Below are 8,011 nucleotides of genomic sequence, written 5' to 3' on the forward strand. Positions count from 1 at the left end.
ATGTATTTAATATATTGGGTATCTGAAGTATGACCATCACTCAATAGAAACGTAATTAAAAAGTGACAAAACTAGATCCCCCCCTCCCCAGCATGCAGATGAAAACCAGTAACCCTGCCTCTATTTGTAACCATGACAACTATAGAATATTTTACTTCCGTAATATAATTCACACTGAACATTTGCTCATAGGTTTTGTTGTTAAGGGAAAGGTTGACACACTGTGCACACATTTCATAAGCTACTGGAGACAACAAATGCAGGAAAGTCAGGCAGTTTGAGACCAAGAGCCCAGCTTGTATTTCAGAGTTCATTTAACACCCTTCATTGTATGCAAAATGAACATGCACAGAATTTCATCCAAATTAAGTGTTACAGATCATTATTTGCAAGACAAGTACTTGGTATGACAGGATGTTTTCCCACTTTTAAATAAATCACAGTGATACCCTCATTTTTTCATAGTTAGTTATTCAAACACCAAGTATTAATTTTCAATTAAAATACATTAGGCATTATTAGGAAATAGCAACAAGGATGTTACGGGAAAATAAACAGCTATGCAAAACAAGGAAATGAAAAGCACAGTTTACATATGCAGGCTAAGTCTCATTCTGGTAGGGTCACTAAATTATTTACATAGCTCCAATATTTCATCCTAAACTAAAGACAACTTCTAGAAATACACACAATAAGAACAGGTTATAAGAATAAACAAACAAAAAACCACAATCCTGAACATTACTCAGAGAAGATTAAACAACCTCGCGAGCATAACTAAAGTTTGACGCAGATAAATGTCAGAGTAAAATATTGCTGTACTTGATTTTACTCCACTTGAGAAAAAAAAAAATAAAGCTATTAGCAGTTTAAGGTAGTATACAACAATAATAGACACTCTGTTGCTTTGGTTTGGAGGCAAACAATAATAAAAAAAGAATAAAGCTTATGGAACACTACCCTTTTTCTCACACAGATCCTATCTTTCAAGGAGGATTTAAAGTTTCAGTAGATTGCTAATTATGAGAAACAATAATACTGTTATCTGCAGTCACCTTAAAGCTACAGTAGTTTGGGTTTTTGGAAGTACCTCAAAAGAAGAACCTGATAAACGTGTTTAAATCGGTGCAAGAGATTGACACGTGCCTACACACACACACTGCTCAGTTGTTTTCAAGACTACCAGGAAAAAGAAAGTTTTTTCATTTATCAGAAATATGTTCTATATAATCTTCCATTTAAACAAGTAATAAGCCTGCAGCAAACATGCATGGCTTTTTCCTTCATTGATGAAAAAGTGATTAAATCCCCCTTAATCTAGTTACCAGAATGCTGTATTTTTTTAATGCAGTTTTCATATACAGTAACAAAAGATAAGCAGCCAACTACATGACCAGGGCTCCATCATTTTTGGTTGTGGTGGGGAGAAAAATCTGTCTCCAGCGTTCAAGGGATATTTTCAGTTTAATAAATGAAACCAGGGGAGGAAAAATAAAATAATCTTGGAGACGATGAGCACACACTGTTTATGAAGTGTACGACAAACACCACCATCCATCTCCAGAAGTCCCTTCCTCCAGACCTTCCTCCACCCTCCGGGGAGGCACAGAGACATGAACTCAAAATCCCGGGGATCACAGACCTGCATCCTCACACGACAAGGACAGCTCGCCACGTCCACTCAATGTCAAAACAGAAAGTAGCTTTTCCCTCCCAGCCTAAGCCAGACCTTCCGAAAACCGGCACCCAAGGGATGCACCTCTGTGCTCCGAACGGCACCAGGCAGCACTCGGGTTCGGAGATAAGTTACAGGAAAACAACCCTCAGGGAAAAAAAAAAAAAAAAAAAAAAAGAAAAGAGAAGGAAAAAAAAAAAAAAAAAAGAAAGCACGAAAGCATCAATGGAAAAGCACAGCAGCAGCCAAACAAACCTCACACCGGCGAGGACATGTCATCGGCATGAGAATCGTACGAAATGTTTTAATATGTATATACACACAAATATATATATATACATTTAAGCAATATCGTGCTGAAAAGTTCCTCGTATGCATCACGCGTGGGGATGTGGAGAAGCAGGAAGGGGGAACGGGAATGCATGCCAGGCGCAAGGAGAGGACGGGGCTGGCCGAGGCGTTTGGGAAGCAGGCAGGGAGGGAAGCAGGCTGCCTGCGGGGTGCGCGCCGATCCGTGCCAGGCAGTTCCGCGGCGGCTCCGGGAGCGGGCCCGGTGATGGGATGGAGGATCCACCGGGACAGCCGCCCGCGGAGGGACGGGGGTCTGCGGGGACACCGCCGCCCCCGGGACTGGGGAGGGTGGGGGGTGGAGGAATTGCGCGGCCGCCGCCGCTCCCCGAGCGAGCGCCTGAAGTTGTGGGTGCGCGGCGGGGGCGAAGACCCCCACGCCAAGATGAAAAAACCCCGGAAAAAACCCCAAACCACCACAGCAACATTCTGAGGGCCCGCTGGCCCCTGCACGGCACCCCCCAGGCAGCGGGAGGCACGCAGGAAGTTTTTAATGCGGGCAGCGAGCGCAGGCGCAGGGCAGCCCCAGCCCCGCGATGCCCGGCGCGGCGGGCGGGCGGCGGCGGGGGCTCGGCGGGCGCAGGGCACCGCCGCGCCGCTTACCTCCCTCCGCGGGGGCGCAGGCGGCCGCGTCCTCAGGCGGCGGGAGGATGCGCGGCGGCGGGAGGCGGCAGCGGCGGTTTGTGCATCGCAGCCTCCGCCGCTAACGCAGAGCCCCGCGCGGCTGCGGGCGCCGGGAGCCGCGCTGGAGGCCGGGCAGGGAGGCGCGGCGCGGCGGCGGAGGCTGCTGCGGAGCCGCGACCATGCTCCCGTCTGGCCGCCTTCCCCTCACCTACTGCCCGCTTTAGCCAGGGAGGGAGGTGGCCTGGGCGCCGGGGCGAGGGGCGGGCCGGGCCAATCACCGCGGCGGCGGGAGGCGGTGGAGCCCGGCCCGGCCCGCCCCGTCCGCCGCACCGCCCCCGCGGGAGGGAGGGAGGCCGGGAGGGAGGACAGAGCAAGCCCCGGCCCCGCCGCCGCCCCGTGGGGCCGCCCCGCCGCCCTCTCGCCGCGTTCTCTGGCCCGGGCGCAGGTGCGGGCGGCGCCGGGGCCCCGAGCGCTGCCCTCGGCCCGCGGCGGGTACGTGTGAGGGGACAGCGCGATCCAAAGGTCACCGCGCTCCCGCTGCCTGCGGGAAAGTAGCGGTACTTGGAAAGAAATATTGCCCCGCTTTTTGAAATCACCGCTCCCCGAGGTCCTGGTCCTGGGCCTCTCCAAGTCCACAGGAGTGTTGGAATACGTTGATAGCATTCTTACCCAACAACGCGATTTTTTTTTTTTTTAATATCCATCGCGTTCGGAGTCACCAGAGATTTTCCGCGTGGAAATCTGCATCTGTCTCTCCTGTATAATCTTGTATCTGCGTGTGCTGCTTTGTAGGGATCTCTCTGATGTGCACACAAGCTGCATATGCTGTAGTTTTAAACATAGAACACTTTGTCTTTTATATTTCCTGTAAGCATAAAAATAAGCCTAATCAAATTCTTTTCTCCTTACTTTGCTGGTTAAAAAAAATGCATTTATGCGCTAACGTGTTAGAAGTAAGGCAGTTGTGCCAAATGCCAGCAAAGGGAAGGGAGGGAAGCACACAACCCAGAGAAATGGGCAAACCTATGTTTTTATTGGAAAAGGGACACATGCTGCCCAATGCCTGGAGGAAGCAGGGTGCAGCACTAACAGAGCAATTTCATTTTCTCTCTTCTCAACCTCGTAAACAAATGAAAATTATTGCAGTAGACTAAAACAGTTCTAAACCCAGCCATCATCATTAATATTAGAATGCTTTCAGCTGAATATGGCCTCACGCTGGAACAGGCAGGCTTCATACATTTTTGTCTTTCACATATCATGGACTAACACTGAAACCTCCAGTTCTGTTCATCACAGTGGAGTGTGAGGGTCAGAAGTTCAGAACAGTTTAAAGCTGAATTATTTAGCACGTGCACACACGACACACTCTTCTGATTTCCACACTGTTTTTTCCCCCTCTCGCTTTTCTCCCTTTCGAACAGGAGAGGCCTGCCCAGTGCTATTTGCCCTGGTGGAGCATTATTTGCCCAGCATATATGGTTGGCCCAGAATCTGACGAAGCCGATGAGAAGTCTCAATGGGACTGTTGACCTAACAAGTAGCATGTCAGTCTCCTGGTGGCATTTGAATGTTCTCGCAGCGAATGCTTCGAGACAGGAGAGAGCAAAAAGCAGAGATTCTTTGGAATCCTTAATTAGACTCAGTGATTTTGGAGTACTGGCTTCTGCTGCTATCCTCCAGTGCCTAGTACTTTGTTTTGTGACCTTGAGGTTAAGGATACCAACCAGCCCTGTTTATTTTTAATAAAATCATACAGTTATATGAGACAGTTCGAGGTTTTATTTATTTTTAGCATAAGTGCTCCCATCTTATCTGCCTCACAGGTTTATAGTAAGGATTTCGCTAATATTTAGACAGCACTTTTAAGCTATGAAGCTCTATATGTCTATTATACTGACCATTTTCTGCATTTTCATTTTAGGAAGGTACTTCCGTACTCTCACTTCTGGAAGATAGAGTTCAAATCTTGACTTTAGTTTTCCCATCAAATTTTGTCAAATACCTGATTTACAAATGCTGACATAGGGTCAGATTCTGCATTCAGTTACAGGTAATGAATTTCAGAGAATTTCTTGATCCTCAGTGACTTTGCTCTAAATCTAAACCAGTTCAACTCAGAATTAGCATCACAATTTCATATTCATGAAGAATAAGCATTTGATTACATTGAATATACCATTATACTTTAATTTTCTTGCTTCAATTTTATTTTAGTAACTTCAGTAATTTAAGAAGAAAGTGCTTCATTTTTTTTTTTAATTCCTTTTTTTCTCTGCTCTGATTCTGAGACAAAAGCTGGCAGGTTTTGTAGAGAAGGTCGAGGGGCTGAAAAGTTATTGGGGACACCCTGCTCCTGATGAAGTGAAGAAACAGTCTGCAAGTTTTTTTTAAAATTAAGATGAATACCTGGATCTGGAGAAATTCCCCATTCTTGGCACACTATTCCTGGGACTGGAAAAGACCCCCTGCTGCTCCCATCCTTTCTCAGCACTCGGGAAATCCTGTCCCTATTCTTACGTAGTTTGAGTTTTAAGGGAAGCAAACCTCTGTCCACATAATAACACTGAAAATAAGGATCCTTCCAATGCTGATGAAACAAAATACCTTTTTCCAGAAACACAGATATTCAGGGGTGAGGGGTTTATTTGGATGGGGTTGTGTTTTTTTCAAATAAAATCTGTTACAGGGTTGTGCTTGACAGGTTGAGGATTATTTGAAAGAATCCCAGTTTTGGATTAGGCAGCTGATAGCCTGCAAGACTTTGGTGGCTGGTAAAGCTTGCTCCTCTGAAAGAAGAGATTTCCTCTTTTAGCAATAGATCATTATGTTACAAGGTGTGTATTAGAATGAGAATAATGCAACTTCCCCTGTCTTTGCTGATCATATCAAAACTAATGGCATCTTGAATTGTCAGAGCATCAAGTCCATCTTCTGATAAAATATTGGAAGACACACAGATCTATTCATCTTATTGGAGATTTCATTTTAGTCTGAAAAATATTTGATGGCAATGCTATTAGATTAGCTGTAGGCATGTATCACAGGGACCAGCATAGTAGTTGAGTACTAGGATTTTGCAAAGGGGTTCCTGTAAATATTTCCTACTTTGTGGTAAAACTTATCCCCTAGGTTTGTACATGCTTAAGGGAGTGAAATTATTATTTATTTTAAGGGACTCAAAATATAATTCTTTAGAGTGCTACTAATTTATTTTTTTTATGCAGGTTAAGCCATTTCGAAGGTAATGAAATTTCATCTGTGAAAGCATTGCCTGAGATTTTTTTTAAGGCATAGCCAAAGAGGAATATCTGCTACCCAGACCTTAACTGGAAAGTTTCACTTCTGCTTTCAGCTAATGAAGATCTCCTTAATTACAGGTTTACAACATAGATTCTAATGTCAATGCATCAATTTTCTGCTGTCTGAAAATGCTAATAGATCTGGTAGAATATCTAGAAAATAAGGTAGTAGATATTTTGTATATTCACAGGGTTTAGGGGTTCTGAAAAAGTCAGTGAAAATTTGAAAGATATCTTAGGAGTTTTTTCAATCATCTATTTTTATTTATTTGAAGTATAAAGACTGTTTGCTTCTGCTTTAGCATTCATATATGCATATCTGTTACAATTATCCTTAGCATTTAACAGAAAGATAATGCCCAAAGGAAGCAGGAAATGACATTTAAAGTAATTTTTATCTGTGCAGCTTAATTGCCAAAATATTAATTTAAGATGGATTAAAACTACTAACCTGTGGAATTTATTGAAAAACAGAGTTGACTTCAATGGGCACACCATGTTAAATGAAATACCTCCTTCTCCGAGCAAATCTTTTATCTTTGGCTGAGCAACCAAAGCTGCTCTCAGAGGTGGGAAGGCAGAGGTGGCAGGTACAATGTCCTGTCACCACGAGCTGCTTAGAAAAGAATTCTGTCCTTCATACATCCCAAACCATGCCCACCTCCATGTCATTTACAGGGTAGTCATCAAGGCAGGCAACTATTGTGAAAAGAATCAACCTTCAGACAGGAAGAGAAGTGTCAGATCATCACTGTTTGGTTGATGACCTACCGAGGGAAATTATTGTACCAAGAGATGAGGAAGATATGTGATCATCCCCCTAAGAGCTGACCATATTCCTGCATTTTTTTTCACAAGGGGATTATATTCTAACTCTTCAACTTTACATATCCCTGATTTCTTCAGGCATTTAGCTCTTTAACCTGACCACAAACTGTTTGCAGACACACTCTGCCTGTCTCTGCAGGCAGAGGTTATGAAGTCATTTGCTTGGAATTGGTGAAATAAAGATTTGTGTGATTTTAGGTGTATGAGCCAAAACGTCCTTGTCCCTGACTTGTCAAGGGAATGAGAAGAGTCTGATCCTCTAAGAGCAAGCAGTATATTGAGTTGATTTCTCTTAGCCATGACAGAACCATTTGCTAAAACTTCACCCAGAAGACAGAAGTGGGTTCTGCTGGAGTTGTGATTGTGATTTCTGATGGGCAGTAATAAAAAAGTAAGATCTATTTCACTATACTGGCAGAGTCTAGAGCACTGTCTTGAATTATTTGAAAATCTCGAATCGTTAGGGATAGCAGAGAAGTCAGGTTTTTGTTGGACTTCTTGAAAGTTTATGAAGGTTCTGTTTAAAAACTTTATTTCCAGTCACCTCTAGTCCCACTCAGTCACATGGAAAGGCATTTTCATTGCCACTGAAGTCACTGCATCAGCTGCTTGAGTATTATCAGAGTAACTCCACTACACTGGTTTATGAGGGAGGATGTAGGAGGAATTGGACTTTCAAGGTGATTTTAGAGGGAGTTGTGTTGTTTTACTTGTTTGTCTAAAACAGTAACAATATGTTTCCACCTATTCCTCATAATTATACAGGGAGAACTAAAATATGTGCCATTTTGAACTGAATGTCTGTATTAAATTGGTTTGACTTCTATTTTTCTACCATCTGTGGCATAACTAGAACAGAGAGTGAGAACAAAAAAATATAAATGACTCAGTCACATTTCCTTTAGGAGAGGCATCATGCCCCCCATTCTTGTCAATTCCAACTCAGAATATTCTGTGATTCTGGTAATTTTAATTGTAAATAATTCATTGCAGCTTTGAATGAAGCAGTGGTATGACACCCTGGGCACAGAGATGTTGCTGTTCTATCATATAATAGGAGGACCAAAATATATGCTATAATATTTTGGTTCAGCATATACACATAATTTTTCTGTATATTTAGATGGCCTTCCAAACAATCTCACCAAAATGCTGAGATGTAATTCAGCTTAATTAAATAATGAATTTTCCCTGTAAATGTTAAGTACCTCATAAACCTGACTGTGGAAAGAAC

At 43.4% G+C, this 8,011-nt stretch overlaps 1 protein-coding gene across 2 annotated transcripts in view; it reads right to left on the minus strand.

The window, feature by feature from the left end:
- The window catches only part of KLHL29 (kelch like family member 29), a 390,175-nt gene extending 387,295 nt beyond the window's left edge, over nt 1-2,880 (minus strand). The window contains exon 1 of one of the 2 annotated variants that reach the window (XM_071440010.1): nt 2,627-2,880. The gene's annotated coding sequence lies outside the window, so the exon portion shown is untranslated. The remainder of the gene's footprint in view (nt 1-2,626) is intronic. The other variant, XM_071440015.1, reaches the window with a different exon arrangement.
- Between the last annotated feature and the right edge of the window lie 5,131 nt (nt 2,881-8,011).

The sequence above is a fragment of the Agelaius tricolor genome, unplaced genomic scaffold, assembly GCF_023055355.1.
Source record: "Agelaius tricolor isolate 1412-34295 unplaced genomic scaffold, bAgeTri1.0.p SCAF_1, whole genome shotgun sequence".
Lineage (NCBI taxonomy): Eukaryota > Metazoa > Chordata > Aves > Passeriformes > Icteridae > Agelaius > Agelaius tricolor.